The sequence below is a fragment of the Peromyscus leucopus genome, chromosome 9 (genome assembly GCF_004664715.2).
Source record: "Peromyscus leucopus breed LL Stock chromosome 9, UCI_PerLeu_2.1, whole genome shotgun sequence".
Lineage (NCBI taxonomy): Eukaryota > Metazoa > Chordata > Mammalia > Rodentia > Cricetidae > Peromyscus > Peromyscus leucopus.
This window is the reverse complement of record NC_051070.1, coordinates 59495056-59521460: the sequence shown is the minus strand read 5'-3', so window position 1 is coordinate 59521460 and position 26405 is coordinate 59495056. Positions and strand designations below refer to the sequence as shown.

The following is a 26405-nucleotide window of genomic DNA, read 5'->3' as shown; positions in this document are numbered from 1 at the left end:
ACACTGGAAGATCCGAGAAGCAGAACAAGCCACAGCTTCCTCATCTTGCCAATTCCTCAGCTGATCCTGTTTCCTTAGACTAGAAACCTCTCAGCTGAACTGTGCTGCTCCAAAACCTAAAAGCTTAACCTGCCTAGTTCCTGGTTTTCAGGCCTTACATACCTTTCGGCTTTCTGCCCTCACTTCCTGGGATTAAAAGCTCACTTCTTGGGATTAAAGGCATCACTCACCATGCCTGGCTGTTTCCAGTGTGGCTTTAAACTCACAGAGATCCGCATGTCTCTCTGCCTCCCAAGTGATAGGATTAAAGACATGTGTGCCACCATTTTCTGGCCTCTATATCTAGTGGCTGTTCTGTTCTCTGACCCCAGATAAGTTTTTTAGGGTGCACAATATTTTGGGGGAACACAATACCACCACAGTTGTTTGTATTATTTGAAAGTAGTTTATATTTAGTGTGTTTAGACCTGAGCTATTTAATCGTGGCATACCTGTATTTGTGAAGGCTACTAGTGAAGATACTGCTGGTCTAGGTTAGTCTCCTGGGGAGCATCAACTGTCATCTCACTCTACATACATTTTCATATGTGTCTTATTTAGGGTTTTATTGCTGTGAAGAGACACGATGACCATGGCAACTCTTGAAAAGGAAAACATTTAATTGGTGCTGGCTTACAATTCAGAGGTTTAGTTCATTATCTTCATGGCAGATGGCATGCAGGCAGATAGGGTACTAGAGAAGGAACTGAGAGTTCTGCATCTTGATATGCAGGGAGCAGGCTGTGTGCCACACTGGGCATGACTTGAGCATAGGAGACCTCAAAACCAGCCTCCACAGTGACACATTTGCTCCAGCAAGGCCATGCCTCCTAACAGTGCCACTCCCTGTGGGTCAGCATTCACACACATGTGTCTATGGAGGCCATAGCTATTCAGACCACCACAATGTGTGTCTCTTAAAAGACCTGCCTATTAGTGTATTTAGTATGTAGTTAGCTGTGTGTTTAATAGTATTTTAACAGAGTCAGCTTAAGCCTGTGATTGGGAGAAAACATTTACGCAGGCATATGGGAGATAGAAATAAACGTCCCAAGCACTCACCAACAGAGCAGGGTGCTCAGTGAATCAACACATTCGTAGAATTACAATAACACACACAAAAGCTGTTTGTAGACACTGCATTTTTGTCAGGTGCTCACTGCCTCTACAAATGATTGTTTATCATCGTGTGCACTGTTGGTGGGAACAGAAAGTGGTATGGCTGTTGTGGGAAACAGTATGGTTGTTCCTCAGACAAAGGAATGGAATTGCTGTACAATCTAGAAATTTCACTTCTGGGTATACATACTGAAAAATGGAAAGCAAATACTTAAAAACAGATCCTCAGTATCTGTATTCACAGTAGCTTTAGTCATAGCTGCCTGAAGGTGCCGGCAGCTGCAGGGCCCCTGGGTGAGTGAGTGGAATATAATCCAGCTTTGGAAGAGAAGTCCTTTTGCACACCACGCATGGATGAAATGTGAGCGCGCGCGCGCGCGCGCGCTCACACACACACACACACCAAAATAAATTAAAAAAAATAAACAGTTGCATGCTCCGACTTTGGAGGCACCTGCCTAGGCAGCCATCCAATTAGAAAGGAGGGAAGCTGAATGGGAGATGGTGGTCAGTGGGTGTGGCCTGGGCTTTACCAGGTGAAAACCCTTGTTGGAGATGGTCATGTACCAGTGTGAATGCACCCAGTACCTCGGAGCTGTGTGCCCCAGAGATGGTTAAGATGGACAACCAAGCAACAGCTCAGTTGCAGATTGTGCTTTGGGTGGGGAAGGTAAAAATGACCATGACATGGGGAGGTGGAGACAGGAGTCTCTGGGGAAGTGGGTGAGACAAAGATGGCCGCATGTGGATGATGACTAAAACTGGATGAGGCTTGTCCATCAGGGTTCTCTGTGCTCTTCTGATTATTGTGTATATATCTGAACATTCCCATAATCGTTTGAACGTTCTTGTTTGTCGTTCAGTTAAGAAGACCACTTGCTTTTTCCATGGTGAATGGGTGCTTCAAGAGAGAGGTGCGAGCTGGTGTGGGATGGAGCTGGTCTGCTCTTTAGTGCAGAGGCTGAGGAGAGCGCAGCTGTGGAGGGAGGGAAGGGAGTTTTTCTGCAGGCAGATAATTTTGAGGCACCCGTGTGGTTTGCACTAAAAAACATGAGTCCTCTGAATGTCTGATACATGGGCATCAGTTCTTCATTCCTGCAGAAACCTCTCCTGAAGGGCTTAGTCGGGTTTTATTTGTCTTTGCTTCGGGAACCACAGTGTCTCAGTAAAGTTAATCTGGAAAAGACCATGGCAAGCCCCTACCCTTAGCTGAGGAGCTGTTGGCACTAAATGAAAAGTCACTGTCCTAAAGGGAGCTACTAGTAAGGTGTCCACGACCCAGGAAACACCCCACATCCATGCACATGCAGGCAACCCTGAGAGGTTAGTGGGTTAAGTGGATATTTTTTAAGAAACATGAAAGTAGGAGGGTGTGTTTGGAAGAAAGGGTCAGAGGTTGGGGGTGGGGGTGGTGGATAAGAAAGAGGAATGGAAGGTGAATGTGGTCCACATACATTATAAATAATAGTAAGTTTTCAAAAAGTGAATAATTTTTTAAAAGAAAGGAAAAATACAATGGCATGTATTTCATGGAGCAATGTTTAGAATGCCACCTCCCCGCACCACACACATAAAGAACCCCAAAGCTGGATTCTGTGTTGTGGCCCAAAGACTGCTTTCATCCCGATTAGAGCCTAAGACTCTCTTGCAGTCAGCACAGGATCTTCCTGTGAGCAGGACCCCCGTATCCAAGGCTCCCACACCAGCTTTACTACCGAGGCAGCCACATGCAGATAGAAACAGCCTGACATGTGCCTACATGGAGCTCCATAGTGTGCAGCCTGATCGCTTAAGACATTTTCTAAAGACAAAAATTGTACATAAGAGGGTTTTCTTTTCAAAATTTCTTTATCAATAGTATTTAAGTTTTATGGCATTCTTACTTTTGGTTATAAAAGCATCTGAGTACAAGACCAAGAGGAAGGCCGTTTTGTTGGAGTCATATACAGATGACTGTGTTTAACTAATGTGGGAGCTAATTCTTGGCATCACTGCGACGAGCTGATGGACTTTTAAAAGGAAGCCAGGGGCTGCCGATGTGGTGCTTTGGGTAAAGGTGCTTGCTGCCAAGCCTGACAACCTGAGTTCTGTCTCTGGTACTCACATTGCATGGTAGAAGGAGAGAACCAACTTCCTCAGCTTGTTCTCTGATTTCCACATGTGCACCGTGACGTAAGTGTGTGCCCATACACTAAATGTGTTTTGTTTTTGTTTTCAATTGGCAAAGAGGAGGCTGGAAAGATGCCTCAGCAATTAAGAGCAAGTATTACTCTTACGGAGGACCCAAGTTTAGTTCCCACCACCCATATCAGGCAGCTGACAACCACCTGTAACTCCAGATCTATGAGGATCAGATACCTCTGGCCTCAGTGGCGTCTGCACTCAAGTGCGCATTAACCCACACACACGTAATTAAAAATGAAGTGAACCCTTCAAAAGCTAGCAAAAAAACTAACATTGACAGCTTGGTTTTTGGTAGGATAATATTTTCTAACATACATAACTCTTGGATTAGAGAGATGGCTCAGTGATTAAAGGCTAGGCTCACAACCAAAAAATATATAAATATAAAATAAGTAATTCTTGCATTTCTTTTTAAATTTGTACCTATAATTCTAGGGAAATTTGAGCCTATCCTGTCCCACCTAACAGAACAAGGTGAGATTACTTAGTTCTTTTTTCTTTTTTTCTTTTTTCCGTTTTTTCGAGACAGGGTTTCTCTATGTAGCTTTGCGCCTTTCCTGGAACTCGCTTTGGAGACCAGGCTGGCCTCGAACTCACAGAGATCCGCCTGCCTCTGCCTCCCAAGTGCTGGGATTAAAGGCGTGCACCACCACCGCCCAGCTTTCTTTTTTCTTGATAGAACGTATTAATCATAATTTTCATGCTATAATGTACAAATGATGTTGGCCAGTAACTTTTAGCATGTACTGAAATTGTCAAAATGGAAAGGAGAGAATATTCCATGAAGTTTGGAAACAACTCATCTATGACCCAAGGGAAGGGTCTGTCAGTGACTGACAGTTGTGAAAGCGAATAGTCACATTAGTAGCAGTTAACACTAGGGAGCATTGGCACTCAACATTCAGAGACTGTTCAGCACCAAGGACAGCGGCACAAAAAGCCGTGGTGTGAGTGGTCATTAGGGAACATTACCACTCACCCGTGCAGGGACTGGTCAACATAGAGGACAGTCAGGCTGTAAGTGGGGATTTGTTTAAAGGAGTTTCTTGGAGTTCCTGCGTGTTTTGTCAGAGTCCAGGGAAACACCACAGCAAGGTTTCATTCTTGTGTTGCTATTTCCGGGGCTGGTTCATCCACGACAAAGTCTGAACACTTCCTGTGTGCAGAATTCTATGTAATTATTGAGAGATGCCAAAGGGGCAAAGCCTGCAAGAGCCTGTGCTTTGTTTACCAAAGTATCTCAGGAGCTGTGACATCTGAGCAGATCTTCTGCCTGGGAATGCTCAGCTGGCCTTAGGGGATAGAGGGACACCAGGAGCAAGAGGTGAGGGTACTGATTTCAGCTCCTGCATTGGGAGTAACAGTCCAAGGCTTCTCTGTTGCCTGGGGTTGTTACTTGGGTTAGGGCCGATTTTCTTCAAAATTATCCCCACATCATCCAGCCTGATGTACCAAGATACCACATTTTGGTCTCAGGACTCAAAGGTTCAGGTCCCTACCTGGAATGCTATACTGTTCATACTTTCTACTTAGCCACCTCCTATCCAGCCCTTAGGTCTCAACTTGGACACAGTTCTTCCCAGTCCCCAATCAGGACTGTGTGTGATCCGAAACCTACAAGCATGACTAGTCCCAGAGAGGCAGGGCAGAAGGGCACTGGGGTCCAAATGGAGTCTTTCAGGAGTACCCCTCAGCCCTAGACACTTTTTCTTCGTGAAAATGATCATTTCAAACCAGCGAATGTGCCTGATGGTTTGTGCAATGACAGAAATCGCTAGCAGTCTCATCTTATCCACAAAACCCTGGTGTATTGTCATTTTCCAATAGACACCTAATGAGTGATTAGATACCATTGGAATATGTCAGTCAAGAAGTTGGTGATGTGCACGGGGAGGAGGTTGTGGGTTGTTCTGGAGTCTGGCAGTGTGCTTGTGCTTATGGGAGTGGGAGGAAGGGATGAAATAGTGTCTGGGGTGTAAAGACTACAGGAGAGGTGGGCAGAGAGCCTGAGAGAAGAGGCTTGTATTGACTTGAGATGAGGGAGAGCACTTTCAGCAGCAACCTGCCATAGACATACACTGTTCCCCTGGGCGACCACCTAATGACAGGTGCCTATGGGATTTTTCCAATCCTTGCATATACTTGTTTGTGACCACGTTCTAATCATACAAGCTTCAGGCCATCCTGTGTTCAAGTCTATTCAGTGTTGATTTGGGGCCACTCTGAGGACTGTGAAATCAACCAGGGACTTTCTGCAGTGTGTTGTGCTTGGCTTCCTACCTGAGAGACATTTTCTCCAGTGGCATTTTACTGGGAGGTTTGGCTCCAGCCCTGTATTCCATTCGTAAGGGTAGGTGTCTCAGAACAAGGCAAGGTGGAACATATTTGCAGAGGTGCTGGGTTAGAGCCTGCCATCTCTGAGAGGTCCAGCAACAGCATGGGTTTCCTGGGCTGGTCGTGTCTCTGGGTGGAAGATTTGCTCTGTGATTATCACTAACGTTGTGGCACACACTGTGCTATTGAATAGCTTGTTAAGATCTTGGAAGTAAAAAGCCAAGCCCTGTGACATGCCCCGTGTGCGCTGAGCCTGTAGCATAAGTTTACTTTGCCTGGGTTGTGCAGACTGAAGCATATTGGAAGAAGCAAAAACGTGGCCAAGTTCAAGAAGCATGGTGGCCAGGCTGCATCAGCAGTTACCCCTCCCCCCCCCCCCCCCCCGTTCTTTGACACCCGGGCTTCTCTCTGACTGCGCATGAATTCTCATGTTCACAGTGGCTCACAGTAGACCTGACTGAGAGCCAGCAGTTTCTATCCATTTTCAGACACCTAATTTGTAGAATTTTGAAATGCCTAGTAAAGCACCTAGGGAAATATTTTTCTAGAAAAGTAATCATTGTTCATGATATAGAAATTATACTCTAGAACCATGAAGTGGTAAGTGAAAAGCTGTTCTTCGGGGATAACAGCTTCTTGGACAGCCACCCACAATGCTTCTTTCTCTCCTGTCTTTTTTCTTTTTTTTCCGCTGCTTCAGATAAGCAGATGGCTTATGTCTCCATTCAGCAGCAGCAATTTGTGCATCTGCTGATGTCCCATGTTTCTGTAGCAGCAGGAGAGGTGGTCGCTTCAGACCTACTTCCTTGTGTGCCTTATGATTGTTTTCTTTGGCCATCTGCATGTTGACAGTAATGCCTGTTCTATAAGGCCCCTGTAAATATTTTGACTTATAGGAGAGAAGAAATCGGAAGGATATAGTACTGGAACTCAGATTTTGGGGTCTAAATTAGCTTTTGTTGTGTACTGCTTTTATCATGTTGAGATATGTCCCTAATATCCCTAATATTCTCCAGGATTTTTTTTAACCATGAAGGCATGTTGGACTTTGTTAAAGTATTTTTTTCTACATATAATGAAGTGTTGTATACTTTGTGTCCCTCCATCTATTTATGTAGTGGATTACTTTATTGATGTTTAATTCATCCCTGCATGTCTATGATAAAGCCCACTTGATCATGGTGGATTCTCTTTTTGATGTGTTTCTGAACTTTGTTTGCAAGTATGTGGTTGATAATTTTTGCATCTATGTTCATCAGAGAGATTGACTTATAATTCCATTTTCTTTTGGATCTTTGTCTGGTGTTGGTATCAGGATGCTTGGTGTGGAATAATCCTCTTGTACATTGTAAAGATTTGTCACTTGAATTGGTTTACTAAAACACCAATTGGCCAGTAGCTAGGCAGGAAGTATAAGTGGGGTGATCAAATTAAGAATGCTGGGAAGAGGAAGGGTGGAGTCAGGAGTTACCAGCCAGATGCAGAGGGAGCGGGAGATGAGTGTGCCATGCTAATAAAGGTACTGCCATGTGGTAGAGCGTAAATAAGGAATATGGGTTAACTTAAAATGTAAGAGCTAGTTAGTAATAAGCCTGAACTATGGGCGGAGCATTTATAATTCATATAAGCCTCTGTGTGGTAATTTGGGAAGCAGCTGATGGGTATTTGGGAGTTGCTGGAGGAAAAGAAACTTCCGTTTACAGATGCTTCTGGCTTTGTAAAATGAATTTGGAAGTGTATTTATTTATTTAGCACAGACTAACTTGGGGAGTGTTGATGTTAGTTCTTGAAGGTCTGGTAGAATTCTGGGCTTATCCATCTGCCCCTGACTTTTTTAGTTGGGAGAATTTTAGTTACTGTTTCTATCTCATTGGTTGTCATGTTTAATTATTTGCTTCTTATTGGTGGAAGTATTAAGGCAACTCTATGTAGTTAAAAGGGAGGTTTATTTTGTGATGTAACTTACAAGTAAAGGGATAGGTTACAGGGTCCAGGAAATGTGTAGTGCAGTCCAGCGGTGTTCTCTGGAGAACATCGCTTCTTCTTGATCGAACTTTGGTAGGTCATATATCTAGAAATCATTCATTTATTTTGCATTTAGTAGAATGTACATTTTTAAAGTACATCTTCAGCGGTTCTCTGACTTTCCTCAGTGTCTGTTGTAATGTCAACCTTTAACCTCTAATTGTATTAATTTGGTGTTCTCGCTCTCTCTGTGGATTTGGCTAAAAGTTTGTCTCTTTTCTTTTTTTTTTTTTTTTTTTTTTTTTTTTGAGACAGGGTTTCTCTGTGTAGCTTTGCGCCTTTCCTGGAACTCACTTGGTAGCCCAGGCTGGCCTCGAACTCACAGAGATCCGCCTGCCTCTGCCTCCCGAGTGCTGGGATTAAAGGCGTGAGCCACCACCGCCTGGCTAAGTTTGTCTCTTTTCAAAGAACCAACTTTTCATTTTATTTGTTCTTTGTATTTTTCATTTCTATTTAATTAATTTCAGTCCCAGTTCTGGTTATCTCCTCTCATTTACTCTATCTGGATGTTTGTTCTTGTTTTTCCAAGGCATGCAGTTAGTAATTTGAGATCTCTCAAAAATTTTTGATGTAGACACAGCACAGTAAACTTCCTCTTAGGATCCACCATTATTGTGACACATGGATTTTGGTGTGTTGTGTTTTCATTTTCACTCAATTCTAGGAATTTTTAAATTTCCTTCTTGATTTTTTTCAGTGACCTAATTATCATTCAATACCATGGTTTTTAGTCTCTATGAGTTTATGTATTTTCTGTAGTTTTTATTGCAATTGGAGTTCTGTAGGCCAGTTTTACGCTGAGGGACATCTCTTTCTATTGGTTTGGGAAATTTTCTTATTTGGTTTTTACTGAAAATATTCTCTGTGTCTTCATTATACAATTTTTTCCCCTTCTGTGACCATAATCTGAAGGTTAGGTCTTTTTTAGAATTTTGATTCTATAGTTGGTTGAAGTTTGTCCAACTCACTAGAATTCCTTGATCCCATCTTGATGGAAGCCATTGTGACATTCCTGACGAGGCAAATGAAGTTTTATGTTACTGTAATTTAAGACTAAGTCTAAGCAAGGTGTAGTAGCACACATCTTGTACTCAGGAGGTGGAAGCTGGAATGGGAGGCCACAAGTTCAAGGCCAGCCTTATCTGTGAAGTTGAGGCCAGCTTTTCTCTCTAAACCAGAGAAACTAAAATGTGCCTTCAAGTGTCAAGATGCCTATCATCAAAGGCTGCAACCAAAGTTGAGGTAGTTAAGTTATGGGATTGAAACACATGGTGTGGAATCAGTCATGGTATTTGTTGTTTTGGATTGTAATTTGAATTAAAAAAAACAAAACTAACACTTGATGCAGAAAAGGGGACCGTGGCACAAAAATGGATAACCAACCTAAGGGGAGATGTGGGCTCTGGGGAGGAGAATGGAACTTCCCAGCCATACCTATTTGTCTGTCTGTCTGTCTGTCTGTCTGTCTGTCTATCTGTCACAGAGACTAGTATAAAAGTGAGTTAGGTAGAGCTGCAGGCTGGATGATAGCTTCTCTCTCTCTCTCTCTCTCTCTCTCTCTCTCTCTCTCTCTCTCTCTCTCTCTCTCTCTCTCTCTCTCTCTCGGTTTTTTGAGACAGGGTTTCTCTGTGTAGCTTTGCGCCTTTCCTGGAACTCACTTGGTAGCCCAGGCTGGCCTCGAACTCACAGAGATCCGCCTGGCTCTGCCTCCCGAGTGCTGGGATTAAAGGCGTGCACCACCACCGCCCAGCTTTTTCTTTCTTTCTTTCTTTCTTTCTTTCTTTTCTTTCTTTCTTTCTTTTCTTTCTTTCTTTCTTTCTTTCTTTCTTTTTTTTATAGCTTCTCTATTGATGCAGGACAAGTTTGGAAGTGTTAAGTAAACAAACATTTTAGGCTTAAAGCAGAAATGCGCACCTATTAATTACATCTTCTGTGAATGTACTTCAGGTTGCTAAGGAGGCCCTGTGATATGGCAAAGGAGGAAGTATGGGCTGCTTACAAGTAGGAGCTATTTCCTTGACTCAAATTTGCATCAGAGGAGAGAACCACATGAGCACATGCCTGATCTGATTTGCTTAGGACTTGTCCATGATGAGAATTTAGATTATCCCAATAGTTATTCTAAATATTTAATCATAACTTACAGTGTATTGCTTTAGAGCACACATCTGTGAACTTTAGAGTCAAGCCAATATAATCTATTAACATTTGTCTAGAGTCTAAATTTAGTTGAACCTCAGGAAAAGTTCTGGAAGATGAACTGACTGAAATATGTGTGGACTACTCTTGTTGCAAGATGAAGGTAGAACTTAAGTTGATCACAGAATTAAACAATGCCGTTGATACACACAGACACCAACAATAGTGTCGATGCAGAGGCTACTTGTTAACTTAGGAACTGTAACTTCATGGTATTTATGAATGGAATTAAAACCCATAAGCTGCTTGTCTTCATTATACAGTAGGGAGGGCTGATTCCAGGGGAACTAGCAGCAGGATTTCTGAATTTTAAATCACAGCTCCAGCAAACTGAAGTACTGAGTAAGTGGCTTTTGGTCATTTTGACCATTGAAAATAGCCCGAGACATGTTTGGCATCAGAACTACCTTTATTTTCCAGGAGAAGAATGAATTTCAAGATTAACATAGGATTGTGAAAATCGTGCTGGGTCCTGAAGCTTAGAGGCTAGTGATGCGGAGCAGAAAGACTTGGGGTCCTTGGTGGGGTTTGTTTGAGTCCAGTTGGCCCTTGCTGTCACTTCCTGGATTCTGCTGCCCTTCAGGTGGGAGCAGCAGCCCCCACTGCCCTGGGTTGGCGGGTACCCCATCTAGCACCTGCCTTTCCATCTAGAGCTCGGGCACATGCTGTGTTGCCTGGATGAGCCAGTGCTCGCTTTCCCCGGAGAAGCCGGTCAGTTTGCATGAACTGCAGAACGCTCTGGAAGCCAGGAGTTCTGAAACCTCTATTTCTTCTGTCATCCCACTGTTGTAGCTCAACCGTATACTTTGCTTTCTTGCCCTGTTGTGTATGTATACACAGATATATGTGTCTATCAGTAACAAAGTTAAATTGTTAACTTCATTTGTATCTTTAATTTAATATAAAAGTAATGTATCCTAGTTTCAAAAAATGAGTGAAATACTGCTTTAGCTTTGTAGATCAAACTTGGGATTGTATGATTGTCGTTGTTCCAGCTTTTAAAGGGATAGAAGGGGGAACCTTCCAGGGAGACTGGAGCTCTGATGCTGCGAACAAAGTGTGCACATTGATTCTTCTGAGGCCAAGTTGCTTCTGCTACTTTGCATTTTAGTGTCACGTTAGAGTTTCATTTCATGTTCATTTGTTCATTCACATGTGTTTTTATTTTTAGCTCTAAGCAAAAGGCATGAGGCCTCAGCTGAAATGAGGTGGCTTTGAGGTCATCCGATTTCTAGACGTGTGCGGTCACCTGGTCCTGAAAGTCCTCTACACAGCATGGTAATGGCAAAATCTAAGGGATGGAGAGGGGCCTCATGTCCCCACCTGCCCCACCCCCACCCCAGTGCCTCCCCTTGGAAGATGTGAAAATCCTTAGCTTACCGATGTTCCAGACTGGGTCATATGTTAACATCAGAAAAGCACAGGCATATCAAATGTTTTAGGTGTGTGTAAACCAGTTTCTGTTTTGGTTGTTTGGTTTTGCTTAAGTAGCAATAAAATATATGCCAAACGAGAAGCCCTGAGCCCCTAGGAATTTGCATACTGAAAACCCAGTAGGATTTGCTCCTGAACAAAAGGGAGTCCAGGCTTCCTAGGATTTTTGGTGCAAAAGAAGGAATTCTTTCCAGGGTATTCTCTCCTATGATAAAGAATTTTGATGTTATGTATGTGTGTGTGATTTGTTTTCAAAAGGTAAATCACCTTTTGAGGATCAGTTATTTTTTATTTAATTATTTTACATGTATCAGCTCTGCTTTAATTGTTAATGTTTAGAATGTTTTATGTGTTTATGTAGTTTGTAGTGGAGGGGAGTAGAACTGTGGGATAGATAGCTGTATGTATGTGCACATATGTTAATATTAGGGAAGCGTTCTTGGGGAGGTGCCATCTCTTAGTTGTTTGCTTTATTCTCATGGACCAAGCCCCGTTAAGTCTGCTAAAGAAACTGTGCTTCGAGAAAGGACTGGGCTTGATTCTGGGAAAGACTGAGATTCTTTGCTCAGATTCACAAGGTGTCCTGAGCCACTAACTCAGAGAAGGGGTTCTCCGAGTCAGTTCACATTCTGCACCAGATATAGTTCCATCCGCTTCAAAATACCTCACAGGTTTGCTGCGTTTTAGCCTCAGTTGTGAAGTGGCTTCAATGCTGAGCTCTAAGGGGGGCAAATCTCATCCTAGTCTAGCAGATCATGCAGAAGGCAAGTTCCAAATTGTTACCCAGTGGACAGTTTCATTTTAAAGCAATGCCACGTTCCATTTCCTGTTTCCTGTCATGGATGCTCATCAGCACTTCTGTGCATTGCTTCCCATTGGTCTGTAGTATTTTCTCAGCCTGTAATCTTACGTGTTGGGAGTGGCAAGATTCAGGGAAGGATTCCCTTCACATCTGTGACATTTTATGATGAGAGGCAGTTGTTCACCTGCACCAAGATAAAGCCCACCCGCGGAGCTCGGGCTCCAGTGGGTCACCCAGGAGAAATGCACCGTGTGTGTCTCAGCTTGTCCTCACTGGCAGCCTTGTCCTGTTTAGACAAAAGCAGCGATTAGCAGGTTGTTCCTGTATGCAGGGTTCTCTTGGAAGGGAGAACTCGGAGTTCTTAGTTTTCTATAGAAGAATGTCCTGACCTTAAGGGGCATGTTTTCTAAACCACAGTGGAGGAGTCGGTCATGGCTCCTTTTTGTGTATTAACAGTATCTTAGAAGAAGGGGCCGAGCTGTAGATTTCTGTAGTCACAGTCCCAGCACTTGAAAAGCATAGCAACATGGTAAGACTGCCCTAGGTGTGGGATGTGGGAGAAGATCTTAATGAGAAACAGTTACTGGCATTGCTGATGCCTGTATGTTTAAAAATTGTAATCTCTACATCTCTGGCTGGGCTTAGTGGCCCACGCCTGTTATCTCAGCACTCCAGAGGTAGAGCCAGGTCCATCTTTCTGAGTTCTAGGCCATCCCAGTCTATGTAGAGAGTTCTAGGCTGGCCAGGGCTACATAGTGATCACTCACTCACACACATTCTCTCTCTCTCTCTCTCTCTCTCTCTCTCTCTCTCTCTCTCTCTCTCTCTCTCTCACACACACACACACACACACACACACACACACACAAACATGCACACACACCTGATTTCTTATTACCCAAACCAAATGGAATTTTTGTTTTTTTGTTTTTTAAATAGAAAAAAAGAAAGCGAAGCGAGCCCGCTTGGTTATGCTGGCCCCTATTGAGTTAGAAGACGTGGTGATCTTTAATGCTAAGTGCTAGAAGTTAGCGCGCTGGAGGACACACACCAGCCACTGTCACTCAGCTAAAAAGTAGCTTCGAAACATGTGACTTGTTCAGGAAAAAGCCCGTGGCTTCGTTCACGGTTCCAAGAGAGGAGGACAGGACTCTGCCATTAAAGACTTAGAAACGTGAAAAGGTGTTGACCCAGCCAATAGGGAACAAGCAGGTGGCACATATGAGTGTAGCTGGATAGTTTATATAGTTTTATATAGAGGTATAGTTTATTTTGCTGTGTGGAAACTGCTTTGTTTTAAAGTAAAGCTTAAGAGCTAATGTAGCACCAGTAAAGCATTAATGTTGAAATGTTTGGAAATTTATAGAAGTCAGTATTGACCTTTTCTGAAAAAGCCTTTTCTTTTGCCCTTGTTTAATTTATTTTCCCTTTTTTGTTTTTTAGGTTTGCAATTTTTTTTGGTGATGGCATGTTCAGAATCTTGGATCCCTAAGTTGAATGTTGGAAATATGTAGGAGCCTTGGAAATGATGTTGTTTTCCTATTTTCATGTTTTGGTGGGTGAATCAGTAGATTAATAAATGCATGTGAAGGAAATCCGTACCTGTCAGCTGATGGGGGTGTCTCAGGGTTGTCGCCTGTCACCTCTCGTGTTCTGGGCAGTGTGGGTTTCCTCCCGTCATGCTTTGGTTAGAGCGTTTTCTTTCCCACGTGCCGGCAACGCGAGCTGCTTAGATCACAGGGATTATTGATCAGGAGTTAAGAAGAGAAGAAAAAACAGTAAGTGACAGATGAAATTCAGTAATTACAGCATTTCGACCTGGAGCATATCTCACAAGGTCTGGATTAGAATATGTAGATTTCTTTTTCTCAAATATATGTGTGGCCAAATGCTGCCAGTTTTCCAAACTAGGCATTATTGTAGATCAGAGGTGCTGACATCGAGGGAAGAAGGCTGTTCGCTTTCACTTCTTCCCTCCCTCCCTCCCTCCCTCCTCCCTCCTCCCTCCCTCCCTCCCTCCCTCCCTCCCTCTTGTCAGGTGGGTGAGTTAGTGGGAAGGGGTTGGTGGTCTGGATAAGGGAGGGAGAAAAGGCCTCCGTTTCCTGGAAGGATTAATTTCCCTAAACAACAACAAGAATCAGCAGCGGCTGGCTCCCTTCCAAGTGTGGGCTGCTCTCATGTAGAATGTGGGTGGGGAGTAGTCAATCACCGACAGGTGGATGCGTGGTATCGAGTGCAGATTACAGGGGCTGTAGTCATTGGTGGTCGGTTGTCCATGCCTGCCTCCTCTGCACCTCCTGCAATTCAGAGACTTGAGGATGCTTAGTTACTTCAGTAACTAACTCAGGGGCTTAGAGACTCGGTGGTCAGTATGAATGCGTCCCTACTCTTTACACCCTCACTGAGGAATAGCGATTGTAAAGACCACAGTTAGAACAACTTGGAAGGATGAAGAACACGCAGGAAACCGCAGAGACTGAATGGTAGCTCAGGAGAGTTGATGGCGAGTTTTATTACTGGTGAGTTGTCCATTGCTCCTGGAGTCCTTACATGCTTGCAGCCACAATTACCCTCAGATTTCTGTTAGGGGGGTTTTCAGAAACTGAAGGGCTGTACTACTGCCAATGACTCCCTTCTAATCAAAGTTAATTACATTATTCCCCCCTTCTTCCCACCAGCCTTTCCCTCCCTTTTCAGTAGGATGAATTAGATGATACTTATTTAGTAGGAAGCACACTGGAAAATACTGGTAGACTGTTTTTGTTATATACCAATCTCTGCATGTGTTGTCTGTTTAGCTGCTTTCTGATTACAACTGCCTTTTAAAATCTCCTTCTGTGGCCCTTCTCTCAATAGAGGTTTCCTTTTAGCTAGTTCTAGCCACAGTATTGATTGGGCCTGGGTATCTAATACACCCAGAAGGAATTAGCCAGCCAGGAAAAACTTTGTCCCTACCAGAATAAATATTTTAAAGACCTTCTTAGATTCTGAAAACCATGAGTCCAAAGGGAAGAGACTTAAAGAGAAACCCTTCTGAGCCTGATGGTACAGAGTGAGGGTGAGCTACACACTGAACTGCACAGAGTGGATCTCAGGGAACAGAGTGCATCCTAGAGGGGAAGAGAATGCTGGGATGTCTTGGACAGGAAGCATTCCGTGTTGTCATGGGTAGCTTTCATGAGCATGCCATCATATTTAAGAACAGTGAGGCCAGTATTTGGAAAGATCGATGTATTGCTTTTAATGGTGAATTTGAATTATTCAGCATGTTCTAAATGTGTTTGTGACTCAATGGTTAATTTAATTTCAAATAAATACCTTAAATACTAGAGAAAATACATCATCAATAAAAATTATTTTGTTCCTGTTGTATAACTTTACAAAATAATAGAGTATCATGTATAGTGAGGAACTGAGGCCATGGATATGGTCATGATGGCCACCTCCCAGAAGCTTCTGGATAAAACTTTAAGACTGTATTCAACTTTGTTTTACTTGTAGCACTGATTAGAGAGCATTTTAGTGTGTCTCTTGGGAAGTCTGTCCCTTCCTGGGTCACTGCTTCACAGCCTTGGTACATCGCATTCCAAAGAGTAACAGATCTGTTTGAGTTACGCCTACTAACAGAGACCCGGAGAAGGTGAGTGGAGCAGCAGCCTGCTGTGTCGGCGAAGTTGTAGAGAAACTCCACGTGGAGATCTGCTGGAAGCTGGGGCTCCATCACCAGCACAGCCACAGACAGAGCATCTCTGTGCAGTTTCTGCACAGGTAGGGACATTGGTGTGTGAGGATGTCCTGATCTCACACTCGTCGCTCGCTCTGACTTTGATCTCCCACACCGGTTCTCTGCTTCCGAAGGCGGGACCTGCAGGCTCGAAGGCCGCCCACTGCCTCTTCACCCAGAGACCTGCAGCCACAAGGTGGAAGCCTCCTAGAGAAAGGGCGCAGATCCTGCAAAGGCCACTTCCAAGGACAAGTGGAGCCTGAGGCATTGGACATGGCCGTGTCTTCTGTTGATGGTGTTTCATAAGAACTTGCATAGTAATGCCTTTGAACATGCCCAAACTTTCCCCCCTGAATTACTGTAAAGGTTTTCTCAAGTGCGACCTTTTATTGTGTCAGGATATTAAGTTCTTGGTGTCAGATACTTCTTAAATTATGTAATAGTGACTGGAGATTTGGCACTCTGTTGTGACTTGGAAACTTGAAGCACATTTTCAGGAAAATTGTCAATATTCCCAGTGGACTGGCTTTCATTCCTTTCAGCTTTTCTGGTGTGTGGTCCTTTCTGAGTTTGTCAGCTGGGAGGAAGGACCCTCCGCTCTGCGTTCCCACTTGGTGGCTGCCCCTGGCTCGTACCACTCCAGATCTGATTTGTCAGAAAGTCCATTTGGACAGCCTTCCTCTCTCCATGGTGCAGTCTCAGGTCACCTCCTTGTTCTGTCAGTTGTGGGAAATTTCTTGCACAGCACAGCTTCATTCTGAAGGTGGAATTGAGACTTGAAGAAACACTGCCCCTGGAGAAAGTGCACAGAAGAGTGCCATCAGGGTGACACCAGCAGAGCATCCTGGGTGGCCTGCTCTTTGTATCTGAGATGAATTTGACTGTCATTTACAAACTGGATGTACAGACATAAAATAATCTCATAAGATGTATCATTAATGTCAGCAAAATGCACCTGTCACCTCTGAGGCATTTCTCTGTGTGTGGTCTAGAGTTGATGATCCATTCTGCTGCAAAGGCTCCAGGTCAGTTAACCTGACTGAAAGATATCATTTACTCAGCATCTGAGCTGTTTTTTATGTCTCCTTTGAGAGTTTGCTACTTTGGACTTTTATGGTTTCACATCCACAAGAAGAGGGTCCTGGAAGGAGAGCCTGAGTTGATTCATGCCTCAAATATATGCTTTCTGTGGTGACAATAAAAACATTGAGTACACGGTCTCAAGGGCCTGTGGAAATTCAGCTGCATCTTTCCTGCTCATCCTTCCTAGGCAGTTCCATCCTGGTTCCTTCTGCCTCTTCAAAATGGTGCTGTTTGGCTCCCAAGTCCTGAGTCCAGATAGAAGTATCGACACACAGTTCAACCCTCTTTCCCATTGTCAGGTTGCACTCTGCTAAGAACAGGAGCTTCACATCATCCTTCTGACTTATTCCTGACGTAGTTCCGTCTTCCTTCCTGAAGAGAAACAACACTTCTAGACAATAGGGACTTTGGCTGTCTAAGGGATGCCTCTAAAAAGTTCACAGAACTGTATTCTAAAAGTGGCCTCTCAGTGTGCTGGTCACTGCTGTTGTGGCTTCCAAGGAAAACTTCTCCAACTGCCATGCTATGAAGCCTAAAGGAGCCTGGCCTGCCTCAGGCATGGGAAGACCCAGAGCTGACTTATGGGCATGGAAGCTTGCTGGGACTTGAAGAGAAATACTCCTGTGTTTAAAAAGAAAAAAAAAAAATCACACAGAGAGAGTATCTATGTCAGGAAGATTTGTCAAGACCATAGGCTAGCTTTTTAGGCCCACATGAACCCACATTGAACCTACATTGACTACCCAGGTGTGTCTTTGTAATCCATTATGTAATCCTTGGAAAACTACACTAACATTAAAAAATAAGATTTTATACATCTCAGAAACAATACAGATGTGATTTGTGAACAGGCTGTACTGCTTGTAATAAATTTCTGATTATTGCTTAATAAAAATGAAATGATTTGATTATCTAAAACTCAACACTTTGAAATTATTTGTGGGGGTGGTAAGTGTATGGTTGTTTTTACTTTTCCTGTAATATATGCATATTTTCTGCAGCTGCTGCTATAAATCCTGTGGTCAGGTCACATGTTTTCTCCAGAGTCTAAGCGCTCGGCTGTAGTCACTAAGTGCTTAGGGTACTAGAAGTGTATCTCAAGGTTTTCTGTGTCCATGGCAAACTTTGTCCAAGTAAAGTAGCTGTGTACTCTGAAAGAGATTTTTAATAAGTAAGGGTGAGTGTGGCATGTGGTTCAGAGGGTAGGGAAAGACCCTCTGTCTGGAATGAGCAGTGGATAAGCTGTGTGCTGCATGGCTAAAGCCAGTCAGAGGGGCTCATGGGTACCAGAGCTCCTGCATGACGGACAGGGGTCCTACCTGCAGCAGAATACAGGGAGTAGAAACACAAGGATACACAAACACTTAGACAGTTAAAAATAACAGTTTTGAATTTGAGTGTTAGTCCCAGCATTCAAAAGGCTGAGGCTGTAGGATTGCCCTGTTGCAAGGACAGTCAGGGCTATAGAGTGACTTTCAGGATAAGAGCTCTTAAAAACAAAAAACAAATTTTATGCCGCTCTCTGCTGTATATCAGGTTCATAAAATGAAAAGTTTATGCTATTGAGTTCTCTTAAAGACAGTTATACAATTTCTCATTGGTTTTTGAAGTCAAAATCCTGGGGGGCACCATGTCTTGGGAGTATAGGTCAATATTAGCATGTTGACTGAGTTCTGCCTAAAGGGCTTGTTTAACTTTCAGGTCCCCTATTAGGGTTTATGAGACCAGTCAAAGGGGCTTTGACCATTGCTTTAGCTTGCTCTTTGGAAAGATCTTTGTTTTTTAAAAGAAATCTGACATTGCAACAATGTCATCCTATTTGAACCAAGGCTTGGCCAAGAACTTTCTGGAAGTCTCTCACATTACCAATATGTTAAAATTCAACTGAAAACTCAGATGATGCAAAGATTCATGACAACCCAGACTTTCAGGAAATGATTTATGTCACCCTGTGGATTGTGGTTGCTAATTGTGTGTGTGTGTGTGTGTGTGTGTGTGTGTGTGTGTGTGTGCGCGCGCACCCATGCATGCATGTGTGTGTGTATGTGTGTGTGTGTGTGTGTGTGTGTGTGTGTGTGTACACCTGCGTCCTTGCATGGATGGGGGTCAGGGGATACTTTGCAGAAAGCGAGGGAGGCTCTCCTTCTACCATGGCTTCCAGGGATTGTACATGGGTTGTCAGGTTTAGGTGGCAAGTACTTTTGCTCCCTAAGCCATCTCTCTGGCCCTCATTAATCAGTTTTTCACACTTCTGCCTATCTGTGTTATCTTACAATATCAAGTTTAAGGTTGATCTTTACGTGCCATTGTCCTCTTTAGCTATATGACGTTCATTAAGAAGTTTTAAAGAACTGAACCAAAACCCACGGAGGGAAAAGACACCAATATGTCCATGTCGCCTTTGAGAGGTGTAGTCATCTTCATCTTCCCAGGGTAGTGGCATTTTCTAGAACAACTTAAGTGCAATAATGCCAGTTTCCATACCTTGTCTCCTTAAGAGCCAGCATTGTGCTAAGTGTGTCAGGGAGCCAGTTTCTGGAGAAGACAGTATTCCCTGTCTTACTCAAGAGTAGGGCAGGACCTTGACCCACTTGGGTCTTGGAGGCACAACATTCAGCGGAGGCTCCATGACCTTTGACCAGGTGCACAGCACTCTAGAGTTTCTCCCTGGTCCCCCAGGACTGTGCAAAGTTTTTCCTGGGTTGCAGACTAGAGGAAGTTTGTTCTACTCTGTTTTCCTTAGATTTCTTTTTTCTTAAGAAACCCACTGTTGAATTCTCAAGCCCTGGGCTGTCATTAGTGAGGCAGTCGCTTCCTCCATTCATTGGGACTTAAAAGCAATGAATGAAATTACCAAATAAATGAACTTGGCTGGAGGGGTGTCTCGGACTCTGGGTCACATTGCTCTATATCCTCCCACAGGGCTGCGCAACCATTGTACTTCATAGAAGATATTATTTGCTGTTAAGATTTTGAACCAAGCATTTTTTTTAAATATTCCCAAATTGCAGCAAAGATTACTCATGGATACCTATTGAAATACTTCTTAAAATATGGCATCCAGAAATTGGTAGATTTGTGATTTTTACTTTGAAGAGGAAACACAAGTTTCTGACTGTCTTTGAGAGTCTCAACCAGGAAGCTTACCTGTTTCTCTGCCTTCCAAGCCGTTTGCGTTTGTGGTCAAATGATATCTCAGGTCTCCCTTGGAAATGGGAGTGGTGACACTGGGCGGTGGTGGCGCACGCCTTTAATCCCAGCGCTTGGGAGGCAGAGCCAGGCGGATATCTGTGAGTTCAAGGCCAGCCTGGACTACCAAGCGATTTCCAGGAAAGGCGCAAAGCTGCACAGAGAAACCAAAAAAAGAAAAAAAAAGAAAAGAAAGAAAGAGAAATGGGAGTGGTGGGTTTTTGTTTGTTGGCTTGTTTTTTTGTTTTTTGTTTTTGTTTTTTCCCCAGAGCCTCTGTAGCAATCCAGAATCCTCATCACAGAACAGGTTTTCATACAATTTTAAAAGCCCCATTTGTGGAATCTTTAGAGTATACCAAAATGTTGAAGACACTGTAAGATGGTTCCCCATCTGAAGGGAATGGGCAGTTACTGAACAACCAGGCTGTGTGGCCTGTGTGCAACTTGTGGGTGGCGCAGGGCTGCCTCCCCCTTTTCATTGGCCTGATTCAGCAGTTGTAGTTCTTGTTTTACCCAGCTGATGGCCAATGGTGGAGTGTGCTTTACCTGTCTGCTGGCATAAGCAGAAAGGTTTTACAGCTCTCCAGGAAGCCACTGCAGCTAATTGTAGTTTCTTCCTTGTAGATTTTAAGTTTTAGGTTTTTCTGTTTAAATCGAAATTGAGTTGAATTCATCCGAATCTGCCATTTCCTCTAAAAAAAATAAAATAAAATTTTGCCACCAACAGTTGATCTAGGAGCCCATTTGGAGACGCGCTCTTTATTGTGGTACACTGCTCTTAAAATCTGAAGAAGAAAATAAACCCGATGGTTTGGGCTTGATGGAGCAGAAGTGTGTGTAAGGACCATTCCTCTGTAGACCTCACTATGCATTCTTTTTGCCCCATGTTCTCTTTGGAGGAAACTGTAGAGCATCTTGTGAGTTTGGAATCAAGGGCACCAGGAGGAAGGACAGGATGAGCAGCCAGGACGGAATGAAATGAGACTCCTTGGGGTATAGGCAGGGTCGGTACTGGGGTATCTTTACAGCTGCCCCAAATTCTTGGGTTCTGCATCCTCTTCGTCTTGCTTGATGGGAACTTGGGTTCCCTTAGGCTGCACTAGTGCTGCATAGTCATTAGGTAAGCTTTCTGCTATCCCGAGACTCAATCCGGATGATTGAAGGGAACTAGCTCTTGCCAACTAGAAGCTTTCATTTTCCATCACCTTTCTTCCTGCCCCTTTCAGTGAGCTACGCCAACCAAAAGCTTTCTTCCAAAGACTGTTGGAGACTCGTCTCAGCTGGGTGTGCCAGCTACGTCTCTTCACTCTTGCATTGATGCTGTTTCTCAGGTCTCAGGTACTGCTCTAGTCTCTTGGCAAACAGACATGATGAGCATAAGGTTTGTGTTTGGAAAGGGATAAACTTGTGAGATGTTTACTTGTAGAATTCACTTAACATGTTTTGGACCTTGACTGACCACTGGCAACACAGGGAACAAAACCATGGCGGAAAAGCACCGTGCTCAGCATTCTGTGGGGAGACTGAGGCAGTACTTGGTGATGACTAACCATGTCAGGGTAGGTGTCCTCCAGAAAGTGTGACTTGAGAAATGTTTCTAGACATTTCTGCTTTTTTTTTTTTTTTTTTTTTGGTTTTCCGAGACAGGGTTTCTCTGTGTAGCTTTGCGCCTTTCCTGGAGCTCACTTGGTAGTCCAGGCTGGCCTCGAACTCACAGAGATCCGCCTGGCTCTGCCTCCCGAGTGCTGGGATTAAAGGCGTGCGCCACCACCGCCCGGCTCATTTCTGCTTTTCTACCCATCCCTTGGCCCACACTGGACATGTGTGCCAGCTGTGGACAGTTGTCTCTCTGTGTTAGCCTTGCCTGATAACCCAGGCCCAGCTCAGGCGTCAGCTCCATGCCAGTCGGGGGTTGTGATGCTTAAATGCAGAGGTTCCATCAGAAGGGAGCCATGTTCCTTAGGGATCTGCCACTCAGACCCAGGACATGCAGCCAGACGTGAGAGAGGACAAGCCTAAGGAGAATCCGAATGAGACCAGGGTCGGACCCCACATTTCATGCTGCAGGGAGGATGTGCAGATGTGGTCCTCTGCAGCCTCCCCTGTGAGAGTTAGTTAATGCTAAACGGGGCCAAGATTTCTTGAGTCCTGTGGACAGGCTGGAATTCCTGGTGAGTGCGGGACAGAAAGTAAGTAGTCAAAGTTTTTTTCCCCATCTCTATACCTGTTTTCTTCAAAACACACCTAACTTGTTATAAAATCTGGATATGATGTGCAACCATTACTTTCCATTAATCGTCCTTGCTGACCAGCCCCTCCCCTTCTTTTGGGTAGCACTGGGTTTGAACATAGATGTCGTACATGCTAGGCAGACCACTCCACTCCTTGTCTGTCATAGCCCCACACTTTTTTTTTTAAACCAGCATTATGTAAGTACACATTACTAAGATGAATGCATCCTTTTCAGTGTCTTCTCTGTGTGCATGGAACCAACATCTTGTATAGCTCCTTGTCACTGGGACAAAATACCTGACTGAATCAGCTTAAGGGAGGGTGTGGCAGTAGATCATGACACCCGTACCATGACACCACCTGCGAAGCAGAAAGTTAGGGCGACTTGGTCATGACCCACAAGCTGCACCACTACAACTCTTGGTCAGCTGGCTAGACCCTGTGTCCAAAGGTTCTCCAACAAGGCAAAATACCTCTAGCAGGGGCCTTGTTCTTCAAACGCGTGAGCCAAGACCACTTCATGTCCAAACCTTAATGTCCCTACTGCTGGAAGCTCGGTTTACAGTTCAGATTCCTTCCGGGTTTTCTCTCCTGCACACTCTGTTCCCCTGACCTCCCTCCTGTGTCATTTCTGCCCTTACTCCATTACCTTGGTATAAGTCGTTGGCACTTGGAAACTTGAGCTGTCTACATCTGAGATACACTATCAGGATTCAGTGCTTCCAGATGGTCCCTCTGAATGGTGCGTACAGGTTTTAGAACACTGAAGCTGAATGGCATCTCCCTTTGGAATTGTCAGTCTGTGCTACCTGTCCCAGTGGCTCATGACGTTTGTTCCCAGCCAGGTTTTGCATCCCTGATTCTAAGGCCTGCAGAATTTCCCAGCCTAGTGTGAAACTGCTTTGATGGCAAGTTTTCCTAGTTTAATTAGGCAGATCAAAGAGAAGTGCTCTCATGGCAGAAGTTGAATATCTACATCGAGTTCGGATGCATCTCTCTTTCTAGTCTTTGCAGGGAGGTGGTGTGAGTATTACTCCATCCTCCCTGTCTTCAGGGAGTGCACCTTTGGGGTTTGGCACAATTGCTGTGTTGTGCTTAGGATTGGCAGTGTTGTTCATCTTCCGAAGCTGCCCTCCCAGATCATCATAACATTTCTAGATGCTTTCTAGATGAAACCGTTGGGCACTAATTGCAATGAGTGGAACTTTCAGGCCCCTGCCCGATCACATAGCTTAACTTCTACTGAAATCATTAGTTCTATTTTCTGTCAAGATGAGCTCCATTTAGGAATTGTTACTTCACCATCTCTTCCATCTCCAACCTTCATCATGCCTCCTCAGGAACTCACAAGCTTGGCTCTGCTGTTGGGAGGTATCCACCAGAGAAGACCACACGGATGCGGTTCTAGTCAATAGAAAGTCTTTATTAGCTGCCCGGGATTCCAGTGCAGTCCTGAGCCTTTCTCAGTGAGCTTTAAAACATTGGGGGGGGGGGGAGATAGAGGGAGGGGAAAGAGAGAGAAGACCATTCTGGGTGGACACAGTTAGCCAGAAGCAGAATGACAGAAACCAAAAAGCAAGGTCAGTACATTTAGGGACTTGCCTAGGACTATGGGCTTTGATGGACTAGGTCTTTGTTCTTGTTTTTGGCAGGTATTCTGCCCAGGTGCTGGGGTTTGAGGCCTGAATGATACTTTCATCATGGTGTCTGTTGTGCTAAGGTCTGGGGCCTACTAAGGTCTGGGGGTCTGCTCCATTCCCCACTAGTTCTATGGGCATGAATCAAATCGTGGGCTCATCTGAGGGCAGGAGCTTATTTTGTCTTCTGAACCCCAGCTCGTAGTTTAGCAGAATTTATTCTCTGTTTTGCATAGCTAAGTAGGTGGTTGAGCAAGCAGGGTCCTATAGTGAGAGAGAGGAGCAAAAGGATTCATGGCCCAAGCATGCCTGTAAGTGGAGTAGTTATCCAGGGTGACCAGTGAACTATGTTTGTTAGTAGTTGTTAGATTCTCGATTTTTTTTTTCTTGAAGGTTATTTCTGACCATGGCTAAACTTTCTCTAATTACCCCTGACTAGTGGGCATAGAAGCAATAAGTACACAGGGTAACTAGGATCTGGAGAGGCCCCACTGATTCTAGGGCTGCTTTTTGGGTGGCCAGTTCTACTGCCCTATTCCCTTGGGCCTCTGGGGGCTCCTCTGTTGATGCTCTTGGTGGTAGACAATGGCTACCTCTCTTGGCACTCATATGGCCTCTGGTAGGTCCATGATTTTTTTCTGGTTTTGATTTCCTTTTTGGCTGAGGTGAAGAGCCCCTTCTCTCTCTCTAGAAGCCCCTATGGACACTGGCCATGACTGTCTGTGTATGCAGTGATGACTTTGCCCTATTCCCAGCAAAGTCACTGGGTTAAATGCCAGAAGCTCAGCCCTTTGTGCTGAAATCCCTGGGCGGAGGGACTGGACCCACTCTGTCCTGTCTAACTGGCCCCAGCATAACTGATTTCATCTTGAATAAAACTGCTCCCATCAGTGGGCAGTATCTCTTCTGCGTCTTGTAGCAGGATATCTGTTAGGTCAGGTCTGACGGATTGGATGACACCAGTCATTTCCAGGTGAAGCGGGAATCAGGAAGTGTGGACAGGGGCTGGAGGCTCCCAACCTGCCAGCCCCAGAGCATAACAGAGTGGAGCCGAGGATGTAGCAGCTGCAGCCACAGGGAAAGCGGCAGCTGGGGCCAGGGCCCTGCCTGAGGTGGAAGCTGACGCTGCTGGAGTCTGTCTTTCACCAAGGCTGTAGGTGTTTCCACATTGCCAGCACCCGCCTGGATGAGCTGAGCTGTGAGTTCTTGCTGGCTGGAGCTGGAGAGGCCAGGGCATCTCCCTTCACCAGGTTGGTGACGGGGGTGACCCTGTCTGCATCCACTGCCACATCACAGAATCATACCCTGCTGTGCCTCCCTTCCGGTTGATGGAGTCTGATGACCCTAACATGGCTGCCGTCTTGGACAGGCTTTTTGGGTTATTGTCTGGCAATAGACTGGCCCTGCTGATGGCTGAAGCTTTACAGAATTGGATGCAGGGCTGGCCCAGAAGTGCTTGATAGTGCATTATTTGGGCACTGTACCTCCACCTTTCTTGGGTCCCCCCTCAGGAGAGCCACTACAGAGTGTGGGGCAGTTAGGAACAGTTCCTGGCCCAAAGCCTGTTTGTCAGCTTCTTTTACTAGCGTGGCTGTAGCAGCAACTGCCCGAAAAGAAGCCAGAAACAGAATCGAGTCTTTTGGATAGATAGGCCACTGGCCTCTTCTAGGGTCCTAGTGCCTGGCCAAGGACCCCCTTTGTAGGATGTGGTACCCCTCTTCCCTCTTTTTTTCCTGCTGTCTCTGGCTTTGCCCTCTGGGGTCTCTTTTTTATATTTTGTTTTGCCCCCCCACACACACACACATACCCAGATTAGGATCTACTTACATCATCAAACCTTCTAACTTCTGCAGTTTCTTTTCTAATATCTGGGACCAACTGAGTAACAAAACCAGTATTTTCTAGCTGCTCTCTTTAATTCTTTAAAAAAATGATCCCAAACCTCCTGACCTCGACCAGTGTTGGGGGTCCCAGTCAGGTTGGGCAGGGAGGAAGACCTCTCTACCGAGGTCGCACTGGACTTTTCCGAGAATAGGGGTTCTGAGTTTTTCCAGTTACATAGATCACTGGTTGAAGAGGAGACATAAATTTATGGAAGAGAAGGGAGTTGAACTTGCTCTTCTCTGGCTTTGACCTGGAGAGCTGCTCACCCTTCTCCCGGCAAAGCCAGTTGCTTAGAGGAGGCAGGGAGGGAGGAGAGGGAACTCTTGGCTAGGGGAACTATCTCCTCCTCCCTGTGCACACTCCGCTGAGATGGCAGAGGGTATTGGTTGAGAGACTGGACCCCTCCCCACATTCCACACAAAGACCAGGACCAGGACCCCAGGCTCATGAGTGAGGTTGAGAGAATTTGTGGAGGTTTGAGATTTCTCTGGGCAACGTGGCCTAGCCAAAATGATTCAGG

The 26405-nt window shown here is 44.7% G+C and overlaps 1 protein-coding gene and 1 long non-coding RNA gene across 2 annotated transcripts in view; both read left to right on the top strand.

Moving 5' to 3' along the window:
- Positions 1–26405, top strand: part of Xkr6 (XK related 6) — a 225335-nt gene that overhangs the window by 48625 nt on the left and 150305 nt on the right.
- On the top strand, positions 9522–13731 carry LOC119088518. The gene is made up of 2 exons (XR_005092173.1): positions 9522–11178; positions 13580–13731. It is a non-coding gene; the product is annotated as an uncharacterized LOC119088518 (long non-coding RNA).